This window comes from Chrysemys picta, chromosome 20 (genome assembly GCF_011386835.1).
Source record: "Chrysemys picta bellii isolate R12L10 chromosome 20, ASM1138683v2, whole genome shotgun sequence".
Lineage (NCBI taxonomy): Eukaryota > Metazoa > Chordata > Testudines > Emydidae > Chrysemys > Chrysemys picta.
The window spans coordinates 11,617,267-11,632,480 of record NC_088810.1 but is presented as its reverse complement, the minus strand read 5'-3'; positions in this window follow the sequence as shown (position 1 = coordinate 11,632,480).

Sequence of the window (15,214 nt, the reverse complement as noted above, 5' to 3'; positions counted from 1 at the left end):
GGCTGCCCCCACCCACAGCTCTGCCGGTGCCCCTCAGTCCCAACCCACAGCCCCTGCTATCCCAGCCTTGGGCTGTCCTCACCCACAGCTCTGCCGATGCCCCTCAGTCCCAACCCACAGCCCCTGCTATCCCAGCCCTGGGCTGCCCCCACCCACAGCTCTGCCGGTGCCCCTCAGTCCCAACCCACAGCCCCTGCTATCCCAGCCCTGGGCTGTCCTCACCCACAGCTCTGCCGGTGCCCCTCAGTCCCGACCCACAGCCCCTGCTATCCCAGCCCTGGGCTGTCCTCACCCACAGCTCTGCCGGTGCCCCTCAGTCCCAACCCACAGCCCCTGCTATCCCAGCCCTGGGCTGTCCTCACCCACAGCTCTGCCGATGCCCCTCAGTCCCGACCCACAGCCCCTGCTATCCCAGCCCTGGGCTGTCCTCACCCACAGCTCTGCCAGTGCCCCTCAGTCCCGACCCACAGCCCTTGCTATCTCAGCCCTGGGCTGCCCCCACCCACAGCTCTGCCGGTGCCCCTCAGTCCCAACCCACAGCCCCTGCTATCCCAGCCCTGGGCTGTCCTCACCCACAGCTCTGCCGGTGCCCCTCAGTCCCGACCCACAGCCCCTGCTATCCCAGCCCTGGGCTGTCCTCACCCACAGCTCTGCCAGTGCCCCTCAGTCCCGACCCACAGCCCCTGCTATCCCAGCCCTGGGGTCCGCCAAGCCCAAAGTTCTGCCGGTCAGTCCCGACCAACAGATAGCTATGAATTATTTATTAAAAATGACTGGCTACCCCCTGGCTACCCCCTGAACACCGACAGTCAGTAATGAACCATTACAAGAGTTAATAAACCATTCAAATGATAATTAACAATAGCAACTAACTAACTGGAAAGTCATTGCCGCTCTGGGGTGATCTGGTTAACTATCCATTACTATCCAGTGCTTGCTAATCAGTAACGTGCATTTCCCCAGGAAGAATCCCAGCTGAGTGGAGCCCGCGTTGGTGATCTCAGACTCCCTGATCCAAACTCTGTCTTGATTTGTAACTCACGGAATGAGAAAAGAACCATCCCCCAGGATCCCAGTGGAGTCACTCCTGGTTTACACCGGGGCAGCGAGAGGGTAATCCCCTGTGACCCCAGTGGAGTCACTCCTGGTTTACATGGGGGCAGCAAGAGGGGAATCCCCTGTGACCCCAGTGGAGTCACTCCTGATTTACACGGGGGCAGTGAGAGGTGATTCAGCCCCTGTGACCCCAGTGGAGTCACTCCTGGTTTACCCAGTGTGATTGGAGAATTCTCCATACCTCCCTGCCCTGCGTTTTCCTTCGCCTGAGGCTGTTCCCAGCCCTTGGATGCTCTTTACTGCTCCATTCCCAGCTCTAGTAACCCCACGTCCCCGCTTTGCCCTTGTGACCCTCCCCCATCCTGAGCTCCCCCGACCCTGTGTCAGATCCCCACTCACCCCCAAGCAGCACCAGTCCAGCCCAGAGCAGCAGCATCCTCCTTGTCATCATGGCTGAAACACAAGGGGCAGGGGAGAGGGTTAATCAGGGGAGATGGGGTCACAGCTGCCAGCCCTGGGGCCAGTGGGGGGAGGAGTCCAGGGACGTCTTCACCCCCAGGACACCCCCTTGGAGTGAAGAAGGACAGTCAGGGGGGTCCACTGGGTCTGGGAAGGGGAGGAGACAGGAATGAGGTCCGGTGCTTAGAGCAGGGGGTCTGGGAGTCCGGACTCCTGGATTCTATCTCAGCTCTAGGAAGGGAGTGGGGACCATTGCTTAGAGCAGTGTGTGGGGAGGGGGGCTTGTAGTCAGAATTCCTGACTTCTAGCCCCAGCTCTGGGAGCGGAGTGGGGTCTGGAGGGTTAGAGCAGGTGAAGCTGGGAGTCATGACTACTGGGTTCAATCCCTGGCTATGAGAGGGGATCTAGTAGTTAGAGCAACAGTTTCTTTCTCCAGTTGCTCTGGAGAATTGCAGGGGTATCTCCCCAGAATGGGGTGAAAGGGGCTGGAGGCTGAGTACAGGAGAGGGGTCTCCCCCACCTCAGAGCCCCATGGGCAGATCAGATGATCCTACATTGTTCACCTTCTGGAAGTCAGAGCTGCACATACCTGTTGGAAGCACCTGGCTAGCCCAGTGCCTGAGCTTGCTGGGTTTATATTGGTGGGGGACACCAGGGGCAGCCTGGTACCATGGGTGACACCCATGGATTAGGGGACATCAAAGAGGTCAGACTTTATCGCAACTTCCTGGAGGAGATAATGTGCATCTCCTGCTGTGAGTCACGCCCAGGTGTATTTTTATGGCTGTAATCACCTTTCCATCTATAGCCCTTATCATCAGTCGACTGTAAAGTACTTTGCAAAGGAGGGCGGTATCATTACCCCTATTTCATGGGTGGGGAAACTGAGGCACAGACCAGGGCAGGGACTCATCCAAGGGCACCAGAAGTCCTGAGTCCCAGCACGGTGCTCTACCCACCAGGTAACACTGCCTTTAGGAAGGCGGGAGGGATAGCTCAGTGGTTTGAGCATTGGCCTGCTAAACCCAGGGTTGGGAGTTCAATCCTTGAGGGGGGCCCCTTATGTATCTGGGGCAAAATCAGTACTTGATCCTGCTAGAGAAGGCAGGGGGCTGGACTGGATGACCTTTCAGGGTCCCTTCCAGCTCTATGAGATAGGTATATCTCCATATATTAGGGCTAACTCTAATTATCAGGGCATCCTCACCTGGGATTGTGGTGATCAACATGGGTTGGGAATCCAGGACAGATCCCAGTGAGATGGGGCAGATGTTCCCGGGGTGGGCATTCCCAGTGTGGGGAAGACTGAGAACCTCTATCTACCTATCTGTAGATGTGCCTGGTGATAGGTAGATTGATTGATGGATAGATGTGAATGAGGATGGGTAGATCTGTATGGGTACAGAGGGGTGTGTGCACATTAGACAGGGAGATAGATATGAATGGGGATGGGTAGGCCAGAGAGGTGGCCAGGGTGGCCTCCTGGACAAAGTGCTGGCCTGGCACTCAGGGACTGGGCTGTATTCCCAGCTCTCCCACTGATTTGCTGGGTGATCTTGGGCAAGTCCCTTCTTTCTGGGCCTCTGTTTCCCTTCCCACTTTTTGTTCATTGAGTGAGCACAGGGGGTGAGCTGGACTCTTCTTCCACCCCTGGGGCCCTCCTGCTCAGATGTTGGGGCAGCAACTATATTAAGGAAATGTAAATCAGAAATGGTGCCACCTAGAGGGGAAAGTTCCTGTGCCCCATTTCCTGCCTCCCCTCACCCCCCAGTCAGCCACTTCCTCAGACTCATTGTTTTCAACTCAGGGTTGCTGGAAGGAATGAGCCCGGTGTATTTACACTGCAGCAGGCACACTCCAGCTGGTCTCTGAATGAGTTTATGGTACAGGTTGCTGCCTCCCAAGATAACACTGCATGAATTATGTGCTTAGTATTTGTATTTAAACAGAGCATTGACCCTAAATAGGCCAATGACGTAATTCAGACAGATGGGATGCACAGCTAAGTCCCATAAAACTGTCTCAGGTGAAAAATGAAACAAGAGAGATAGGGAGAGCCAAACTCTTTCCTTGTGGGCAGTCATTCAAGCCCCGTCTAGTCCAGTGGGCATTTACAGGTACTACCCTTTTAAATCATCCAGGACTCCGCTGTCTGCAGGGACAGGTCACAGGGGGATGCTTTGGAAGGAAGGAGGAGCTCTTCTAAGCAGGGCCGACTCTAACTTTTTTGCTGCCCCAAGCAACAAAAAAAAGCGCCGCCCCCCAAGCCCTCCGCTGAGTGCCGCGCCGCGCCACCTCCCCCCGCCAGCGCCGCCCCCCGCCAAGCGCCGCGCCGCTGGAGCCCGCCCCCCCTGCCGAGCGCCGCTGGAACAACCTAGTGAGGAGGGCTTTAAACTAGGTTCACTGGGGGAAGGAGACCAAAGCCCTGAGGTAAGTGGGGAAGTGGGATACCAGGAGGAAGTACGAGCAGGAGAGCGCAAGAGGGGAGGACTCCTGCCTCATACTGAGAAAGCGGGACGATCAGCGAGTTATCTTAAGTGCCTATACACAAATGCAAGAAGCCTGGGAAACAAGCAGGGAGAATATATCTCCTCAATATATGTTCCATTCTATATGCATCCGAAGAAGTGGGCTGTAGCCCATGAAAGCTTATGCTCTAATAAATTTGTTAGTCTCTAAGGTGCCACAAGTACTCCTGTTCTTTTTGCGGATACAGACTAACACGGCTGCTACTCTGAAACAAGGAATTATGATGTGATTGGAATAACAGAGACTTGGTGGGATAACTCACATGACTGGAGTATTGTCATGGATGGATATAAACTGTTCAGGAAGGACAGGCAGGGCAGAAAAGGTGGGGGAGTTGCATTGTATGCAAGGGCTGGTCTACACTGTGGGGGGATTGATCTAAGATATGCAACTTCAACTACGCAAATAGCGTAGCTGAAGTCGAAGTATCTTAGATCGAATTACCTGGGGTCCACTTGGTGCAGGATCGACGGCCGCGGCTCCCCCGTCGACTGTGCTACCGCCGCTCGCTCTGGAGGAGTTCCGGAGTCGACGGTGAGTGCGTTCGGGGATCGATATTTTGCGTCTTAACGAGATGCGATATATTGATCCCGGATAAATCGATTGCTACCTGCCGATACGGCAGGTAGTGAAGACATACCCTAAGAGAGCAGTATGACTGCTCAGAGCTCCGGTATGAAACTGCAGGCAAAACCTGAGAGTCTCTGGATTAAGTTTAGAAGTGGGAGCAACATGGGTGATGTCGTGGTGGGAGTCTGCTATAGACCACCAGACCAGGGGGATGAGGTGGACGAGGCTTTCTTCCAGCAACTAACAGAAGTTACTAGATCACAGGCCCCGGTTCTCATGGGAGACTTCAATCACTCTGATAGCTGCTGGGAGAGCAATACAGTGGTGCACAGACAATCCAGGAAGTTTTTGGAAAGTGTAGGGGACAATTTCTTGGTGTGGGTGCTGGAGGAACCAACAAAGGGCAGAGCTCTTCTTGACCTGCTGGTCACAAACCAAAGCTAACGAGAACTAGCCAGGGTAGAAGGAAGTTGACTTATTTCCTGTTGCAGCTGAGGCCCTGGAGTGACTCCCTCTGCCACGTATCCTGATGAGGAAGGACTGCTCCCTCACCTTGGAGCTGGGTTTGTTCCTGCCCAGGGTATTTCCGCAGCTCAGCTGCTAACACCTGCCAGGTGCTGTAATGTTATTAACACAAACTGGGACCGTATAGATCATTATTGCAACCAAGGTCCTGTAGTGGCACCAAATCTTGTATAAGGGGGTCAAATAAGGTGTCTAAGACAAGGTTATGGTTTGTGGGTTATGATTATGCTATCTGTATGCATGTATCATTTTTGTATTTAAAGTTATAAGTATTGACTCTGTACTATCTGTATTTCAAACTTGTGCTATGCTTCTGGGTGACATCCCAGACAATTTGGTGTCAGCTCTGCCTAGCCTGTTTGATGGCCCATTAAGGACCATCAGCTATACAACTGACCCATTGAGAGAGGGCAGATACACCTTGTGACTCAGCAGCGAACAGCGGAGGCTAACAGAGGGAGTTTGCCTGGGATCTGTCCGAGAGGAGGTACGCTAAGTGCTGCATTGGGGGGCTGTATTGGTGAGTATCTGAGTGTCTGTTGTGGGAACAGTTTGTCAGTTTGACCGTGTGCTTGATCGTTTGTTTGAAAAGTGTGAATTGGGAGTGCTTTGTTCCAGGTGGGCCTTGTGTGGGCCTGACTTTTATAATAAGGCAGTCAGCAGGGAACCAGCTGAGCGGCGAACAGCGGAGGCTAACAGAGGGAGTTCGCCTGGGGAGAGCCCACTGAGGCTTTCATCTTGCGGGCTTCTCTGAGTAGTTTCTACAACAGCTGAGGAAGCTCTTAGAAGGAAGGTGCTATGGATGGTGAGCGTTCAGCTGTTGTGACCTGCACAGGATGTGCCATGTTTGTCTTTCTTCCACAGGAAAGAAACGACTTTGTCTGTACAAAGTGCAAGCTGGTCTCCATATTGGAAGAGAAGGTTCGAGGTCTGGAGAAACAAATATCGACCCTGCATTGCATAAGAGAAAATGAAGATTTCCTGGACAGACGTCAGGATATGCTTCTATGGGCACAACATTCTGAAGAATCGGAGCAGGTTGCGCAGAGGGGACTGAGGGACGGTGAAGAAAATTGGCAGCATGTGACCTCCAGAAGAAGAAAGAGGAGCGTCCATGTACCAGCAATGCAGATACAGGTGAGCAACCGTTTTCATGTTCTCTCCACAGGTACTAATGCAGAGAGTGGACTAGATGATACATCTCAGGGAAGGGAACAGAAGGAGACTCCACCGATTGGAAGGCATGAGATGCACTGTCCTAGGGATGGGGGTTCCACGACCACCGCTCCCAAGAGAAGGAGGCGGGTGGTGATGGTCAGGGACTCCCTCCTCAGGGGGACTGAGTCATCTGTCTGCCGGCCCGACCGGGAAAACCGAGAAGTGTGCTGCTTGCCAGGAGCTAGGATTCACGATGTGACGGAGAGACTGCCGAGACTCATCAAGCCCTCGGATCACTACCTCTTCCTGCTTCTCCACATGGGCACCAATGATACTGCCAAGAATGACCTTGAGCGGATCACTGCAGACTACGTGGCTCTGGGAAGAAGGATAAAGGAATTTGAGGCACAAGTGGTGTTCTCGTCCATCCTCCCTGTGCAAGGAAAAGGCCCGGGTAGAGACCATCAAATCGTGGAAGTCAATAAATAGCTACGCAGGTGGTGTTGGAGAGAAGGCTTTGGATTCTTTGACCAGGGATGGTGTTCCAAGAAGGAGGATTGCTAGGCAGAGACGGGCTCCACCTAACGAAGAGAGGGAAGAGCATCTTGGCAAGCAGGCTGGCTAACCTAGTGAGGAGGGCTTTAAACTAGATTCACCGGGGGAAGGAGACCTGAGGTAAGTGGGGAAATGGGATACCAGGAGGAACCATGAGCAGGAAAGCGCAAGAGGGGAGGACTCCTGCCTCAGACTGAAAAAGCAGGATGATCAGCGAGTTATCTTAAGTGCCTATACACAAATGCAAGAAGCCTGGGAAACAAGCAGGGAGAACTGGAAGTCCTGGCACAGTCAAGGAATTATGATGTGATTGGAATAACAGAGACTTGGTGGGATAACTCACATGACTGGAGTACTGTCATGGATGGATGTAAACTGTTCAGGAAGGACAGGCAGGGCAGAAAAGGTGGGGGAGTTGCAGGGCCGGCTCCAGGCACCAGCCCAGCAAGCAGGTGGCTTGGGGCGGCCAAGGGGAAGGGGCGGCACGTCGGGTTGTTCGGCGGCAATTCGGTGGCAGGTCCCTCTCGGAGGGAAGCACCTGCCGCCGAATTCCCTCAGAAGAAGAAAGCGGCGCAGTGGAGCTGCCGCTGGAGTGCCGCCGATCGCCATTGCGATCGTGGCTTTTTTTTTCCCCCCACCACCACTCAGGGAGGCAAAACCCTGGAGCCAGTCCTGGGGAGTTGCATTGTATGTAAGAGAGCAGTAGGACTGCTCAGAGCTCCGGTATGAAACTGCAGAAAAACCTGCGAGTCTCTGAATTAAGTTTAGAAGTGTGAGCAACAATGGTGTTGTCGTGGTGGGAGTCTGCTATAGACCACCAGACCAGGGGGATGAGGTGGACGAGGCTTTCTTCCGGCAACTAACAGAAGTTACTAGATCGCAGGCCCTGGTTCTCATGGGAGACTTTAATCACCCTGATATCTGTTGGGAGAGCAATACAGCGGTGCACAGACAATCCAGGAAGATTTTGGAAAGTGTAGGGGACAATTTCCTGGTGCAAGTGCTGGAGGAACCAACAAAGGGCAGAGCTCTTCTTGACCTGCTGGTCACAAACAGGGAAGAATTAGTAGGGGAAGCAAAAGTGGATGGGAACCTGGGAGGCAATGACCATGAGATGGTCGAATTGAGGATCCTGACACAAGAAAAAAAGGAGAGCAGCAGAATACGGACCCTGGACTTCAGAAAAACAGACTTTGACGCCCTCAGGGAACTGATGGGCAGGATCCCCTGGGAGAATAACATGAGGGGGAAAGGCGTCCAGGAGAGCTGGCTGTATTTTAAAGAATCCTTATTGAGGTTGCAGGAACAAACCATCCCGATGTGTAGAAAGAATAGTAAATATGGCAGGCGACCAGCTTGGCTTAACAGTGAAATCCTTGCTGATCTTAAACACAGAAAAGAAGCTTACAAGAAGTTGAAGCTTGGACAAATGACCAGGGAGGAGTATAAAAATATTGCTCAGGCCTGCAAGAGTGAAATCAGGAAGGCCAAATCACACTTGGAGTTGCAGCTAGCAAGAGATGTTAAGAGTAACAAGAAGGGTTTCTTTACATATGTTAGCAACAAGAAGAAAGTCAAGGAAAGTGTGGGCCCCTTACTGAATGAGGGAGGCAACCTAGTGACAGAGGATGTGAAAAAAGCTAATATACTCAATGTTTTTTTGCCTCTGTCTTCATGAACAAGGTCAGCTCCCAGACTGCTGCACTGGGCAGCACAGCATGGGGAGGAGGTGACCAGTCCTCTTTGGAGAAAGAATTGTTTCGGGACTATTTAGAAAAGCTGGACGAGCACAAGTCCACAGGGCCGGATGCGCTGCATCCGAGGGTGCTAAAGGAGTTAGCGGATGTGATTGCAGATCCATTGGCCATTATCTTTGAAAACTCATGGCGATCGGGGGAGATCCCGGATGACTGGAAAAAGGCTAATGTAGTGCCCATCTTTAAAAAAGGGAAGAAGGAGGATCCGGGGAACTACAGACCAGTCAGCCTTACCTCAGTCCCTGGAAAAATCATGGAGCAGGTCCTCAAGGAATCAATTCTGAAGCACTTAGAGGAGAGGAAAGTGATCAGGAACAGTCATGGATTCACCAAGGGCAAGTCATGCCTGAATAACCTAATTGCCTTCTATGAGGAGATAACTGGGTCTGTGGATGAGGGGAAAGCAGTGGATGTGTTATTCCTTGACTTTAGCAAAGCTTTTGATACGATCTCCCACAGTATTCTTGCCAGCAAGTCAAAGAAGTATGGGCTGGATGAATAGAGTATAAGGTGGATAGAAAGCTGTCTAGATTGTCAGGCTCAATGGGTAGTGATCAATGGCTCCATGTCTAGTAGGCAGCCGGTATCAAGCGGAGTGCCCCAAGGGTCGGTCCTGGGGCCAGTTTTGTTCAATATCTTCATTAATGATCTGGAGGATGGCGTGGATTGCACCCTCAGCAAGTTTGCAGATGACACTAACGCTGGAGGGTAGGGATAGGATACAGAGGGACCTAAACAAATTAGAGGATTGGGCCAAAAGAAATCTGATGAGGTTCAACAAGGACAAGTGCAGAGTCCTGCACTTAGGACGGAAGAAGAATCCCATGCACTGCTACAGACTAGGGACCGAATGGCTAGGCAGCAGTTCTGCAGAAAAGGACCTAGGGGTTACAGTGGATGAGAAGCTGGATATGAGTCGACAGTGTCCCTTTGTTGCCAAGAAGGCTAACGGCATTTTGGGCTGTATAAGTAGGGGCATTGCCAGTAGATCGAGGGATGTGATCATTCCCCTCTATTTGACATTGGTGAGGCCTCATCTGGAGTACTGTGTCCAGTTTTGGGCCCCACACTACAAGAAGGATGTGGAAAAATTGGAAAGAGTCCAGTGGAGGGCAACAAAATTGATTAGGGGGCTGGAGCACATGACTTATGAGGAGAGGCTGAAGGAACTGGGATTGTTTTAGTCTGCAGAAGATAGGAATGAGGGGGGATTTGATAGCTGCTTTCAACTACCTGAAAGGGGGTTCCAAAGAGGATGGATCTAGACTGTTCTCAGTGGTACCAGATGACAGAACAAGGAGTAATGGTCTCTAGTTGCAGTTGGGGAGGTTTAGGTTGGATATGAGGAAAAACTTTTTCCCTAGGAGAGTGGTGAAGCACTGGAATGGGTTACCTAGGGAGGTGGTGGAATTTCCTTCCTTAGAGGTTTTTAAGGTCAGGCTTGACAAACCCCTGGCTGGGATGATTTAGTTGGGAATTGGTCCTGCTTTGAGCAGGGGGTTGGACTAGATCACATGTGTCAAACTCAAGGCCCGCGGGCCACATCCGGCCCGCCATACAATTATATCCGGCCCGCGAAATCGTTTTATATATCTGTTTTTAATGGCCCTGTGATATGACGCCCCAATAACACACACTACAAATCCCATGATGCAGTGCAATTGCCGCCAACGGCAAGCCGCGGTTCAAGTTCGCGGTCTGTTGATGTATACAACGCTAATATCAAATCAAAGCTAGACCCCAACAATGGCCAAGAGAAAAATTGATTCTGAAAACAGAGGCTTTCAAAGCCGGTGGGAGAATGAGTATATGTTTACTGAAATTGCAGGTAAACCAGTGTGTCTCCTTTGCGGGAGTAATATCGCTGTAATGAAGGAGTATAACCTAAGACGGCACTACGAGACGAAACATGAGAACAAATTCAAAAACCTGAGCGCAGGACAGAAGCTACAAAAGGTAGAGGAGTTGAAGAAGAATTTGACATCCCAGCAGACGTTTTTCACCAAAGCAAAATCACAAAGTGAAGCTGCTGTGAAAGCAAGTTTCATTGTGGCCGAAGAGATCGCCAAATCAGGATGGCCGTTTACCGAGGGGGAATTCGTAAAGAATTGTATGATGAAAGTGTGCGACGTCCTTTGTCCAGATAAAACGCGAGCGTTTGCAAATGTAAGCCTCAGCAGAAACACTGTTGCTAATCGGGTTTGTGAGATGGCGACTGATTTGAAAACACAGTTGACTGAAAGAGCAAAAGATTTTGTTGCATACTCCCTTGCCGTGGATGAAACTACTGACGCGACTGACACTGCACAGCTGGCGATATTTATCCGTGGTGTGGATTCCAATTTGTGCGTAACAGAGGAAATACTGGACATTAAATCGATGCACGGGACAACGAAAGGAGAAGACATCTTTGGAAATGTATTTCAAAGTGTAACCGACATGAAACTGCCGTGGGAAAAACTCGTTGGACTTACAACAGATGGCGCACCTGCTATGTGTGGTGAAAAAAATGGACTGGTGGGAAGGATGCGCTCAAAGATGCGGGAGGAGAACTGTGCCGGTGAGTTGACAGTGTATCACTGCATCATACACCAGGAATCGCTGAGTGCTAAAGTCCTAAAAATGGATCATGTGATGAACACTGTAACAGAAACCGTCAACTTTATCAGAGCCCACGGTTTAAATCACCGCCAATTCCAGTCTTTTCTGCGGGAAATAGATAGCGAGTTTGGCGATATGCCATATCATACGGAGGTCCGGTGGCTAAGTCGGGGAAAAGTTCTCAAAAGACACTTTGAGCTGCGAGAGGAAATCTGCCAGTTCATGGACAGTAAGGGGAAAGACTGCACAGTTCTGCGGGATGAAAAGTGGAAATGTGAGTTGGCGTTCCTGGCTGACATAACGTCGCATCTTAGCGCTTTAAACCTTCAACTCCAGGGACGGGAGCACATAATAACCGATATGCATGATGCAGTGAAGGCATTTCAAGTGAAGCTGCGCTTATGGGAGACACAAATGCACCAATGCAACTTGTCTCACTTTCCCTGTTGCCAAGTAATACGGAACCAAGAAAGTGCCACAGTTTTCCCAAATGCCACCTTTGCTGAAAAACTCAGCGCGCTGCGCACTGAGTTCGCACGGCGCTTCAGTGACTTTGAGGCACAGAAAAGTAACTTCGAGCTGCTTCGCAACCCATTTGCAGTCGATGTGGAAACCGCACCTGTAGAAATGCAGATGGAGCTGATAGAACTGCAATGTAACGGGACACTGAAGGCAAAGTACGACACTGCGGGGCCAGCACAGTTCACTCGCTTCATTCCTGAAGCGATGCCGCAGCTCCGCCAACATGCGGCTCGAATCCTGTCCATGTTTGGCAGCACATATCTGTGCGAGCAGCTGTTCTCTGTGATGAAAATTAACAAAACGTCACACAGGAGTCGCCTCACTGATGAACACCTGCAATCGATCCTGAGAATCTTCACAACACAGAACCTAACCCCAAACATAAACGAACTTGTTGCAAAGAAAAGACTCCAAGTATCAGGCTCTGACTAAATAGGACAAGAAAATGGAATGTTATGATTTGTTATGATTATACTTTTGCTTTAAATTCAATTTTTTATTTATATTTTCAGATTTTTTAATATTCCAGCATGTACAGATTTTGAATGTATTGTATTGACAGGATATTTTTTTATGAAGAGCAAAATATTTTAAGTTGAAATGTATTTATTTTGGAATGATATCCTGTATTTTGGTTCATATTAATGGTTAAAAAAACATAAATATTTAGTCTGTTAAATAAATGGTTATACTGTTCGGCCCGCGAGTTTTGAGTTTTGGCCCCCTGTGCAATTGAGTTTGACACCCCTGGACTAGATGATCGCATGAGGTCCCATCCAACCCTGAGAGTCTATGATTCTATGAAGGCATGAAGAGACATGCCTATGGACAGAACTCTAAGGTTTTTCCATGCCATGTGCTGGATAGCTTGTCTTTGGGATGAAGAAAGCAGAGACAACATGGCAAGGGAATATAAAAGGCTGCTGCATCTCCTCCATCTTGTCTTCAATCCTGCTTCTGACCTCTGGAGGGACTTTGCTACATACTGAAGCTCTGAACAAAGGACTGAATGACCTATCCCAGCTGGGGATGTTCCAGAGACTTGATTTGAACCTGCAGTTGATTCTATCACTGCTACAAGCCTGAACCAAGAACTTTGCCATTACTGTTTGTAATTATTCCATTTAACCAATTTTAGCTCTCATCTATATCTTTTTCCTTTTATGAATAAACCTTTAGATATTAGATTCTGAAGGATTGGCAACAGCGTGATTTGTGGGTAAGATCTGATTTGTATATTGACCTGGGTCTGGGGCTTGGTCCTTTGGGATCGGGAGAACCTTTTTTCTTTTACTGGGGTATTGGTTTTCATAACCATTCATCCCCATAACGAGTGGCTCTGGTGGTGATACTGGGAAACTGGAGTGTCTGAGGGAATTGCTTGTATGACTTCTGGTTAGCCAGTGGGGTAAAACCGAAATCCTCTCTGTTGGGCTGGTTTGCTGTGCCTTAGTAGCAAAGGAAACCCAGCCTTGGGCTGTAACTGCCCTGCTCTAAGCAATTTGTCCTGAATTGATACTCTCAGTAGTGTCCCACCAAAGGCAGCATCGTTACAGGCACCCACTGCCTTGTGTCAATATTGGTGCCGGGGAGGCCGGTCCAGCTGCTGGGTTACAAGCAGGCCCTTGGGTGCGGGGATCCTGGGAATGTCAGATCCTGGACACAGGGAAAGGTGTCTGAGGAAGTGGTGAGGGGCTTAGCTCCATATCTATGTATTTTCATACTCAGCCATCGCCCTTCTATCTATCTATCTATCTATCTATCTATCTATCTATCTATCTATCTATCTATCTATCTATCTATCTCAGTTGTGTACTGTTATCCATCACCCTAGTATCTAGCTGCCTTCCACATGAAGTCAACATCAATAGTGAAGTCTCCAGGAGATTTCATGGGGTCTCTGGTGCTTCCCCCTCTGCCGAGGTGGGTGATTCTGGGGGGCATGGAGCTGATGGGGGTTGGAGAAGGAACTGGGTGTTCATATTATGGGTGTTACTTATAGTGGAAAAGCCTGCTCAAAGGAGAAGTTTCCTAAAGATGGTGAGATCTTAGCCAGCTGTGCCATGAGACTTATTCTTTTGTGAGAGCACTTGGTACTTCTCAGCTTCACAGCATTGTGTCTGAATGGTGATGAGAACCATCCAAGGTCTGGAAAATATCCCCTATGGGGAGAGACTCAGAAGACTGGGATTGTTCTCTCTAAAAAGGAGAAGGGCAAGAGGAGACATGATAACAGTCTGTAAAAAACATCTGGGATCGAGGCAGCAGATTGGGAGTTTCTGTTCTCCCTGTCCTGTATCACTAGAACCAGGGGACACTTAAAGGTGGCAAACTCAGAAATGACCCATGAAAAGACTTGTTTCACACAATGTGTGATTAGCCTGTGGAACTCATTGCCACATGATGTCGCTGAGGCCAAGAACATACCCAGATTCAAAGAGGCACTGACATTTCAATGGATAACAAATGGCAGCAGCCAGAGTTAGAATAGTTAATCATAGAATCATAGGACAGAAAGGGACCTCAAGAGTTCTTCTAGTCCAGTCCCCTGCATCCATGGCAGGACTAAGTATTATCTAGACCATCCCTGACAGGTATTTGTCTAACCTCCTCTTAAAAATCTCCAGTGATGGAGATTCCACAGCCTCCCTAGGCAATTTGTTCCAGTGCCTAACCACCCTGACAGTTAGGAAGTTGTTCCTAATGTCCAACCTAAACCTCCCTTGGTGCAATTTAAGCCCATTGCTTTCCTGTCCTCAGAGATTAAAGAGAGCAATATTTCTCCCTTCTCCTTGTAACAACCTTTTATGTACTTGAAAACTGTTATCATGTCCCCTCTCAGTCTTCTCTTCTCCAGACTAAACAAACCTAATTTTTTCAATCTTCCTTCATAGATCATGTTTTCCAGACCTTTAATCATGTTTGTTGCACCCAGAACTGGACACAATACTCCAGTTAAGGCCTAATCAGCATGGAATAGAGCAAAAATATTACTTCTTGTGTCTTGCTTACAACACTCCTGCTGATACACCCCAGAATGATGTTCGCTTTTTTTGCAAAGGCGTTACACTGTTGACTCATATTTAGCTTGTGATCCACTATGACCACAGATCCCTTTCCGCAGTACTCCCTTCTAGGCAGTCATTTCCCATTTTGTATGTGTGCAACTGATCGTTCCTTCCCAAATAGAGTATTTTGCATTTGTCCTAATTGAATTTCATGCTATTTACTTCAGACCATTTCTCTAGTTTGTCCAGATCATTTTGAATTTTAATCCCCTCCTCCAAAGCACTTGCAACGCCTCCCAGCTGGATATCATCTTCAAACTTTATACGTGTACGACAGGACAGGGTGAACACCTGAGCCCATTTGTTATTTTATAAACCAGGGGTAGGCAACCTATGGCATGCGTGCCAAAGGTGGCACGCGAGCTGATTTTCAGTGGCATTCACACTGCCTGGGTCCTGGCCACCAGTCCGAGG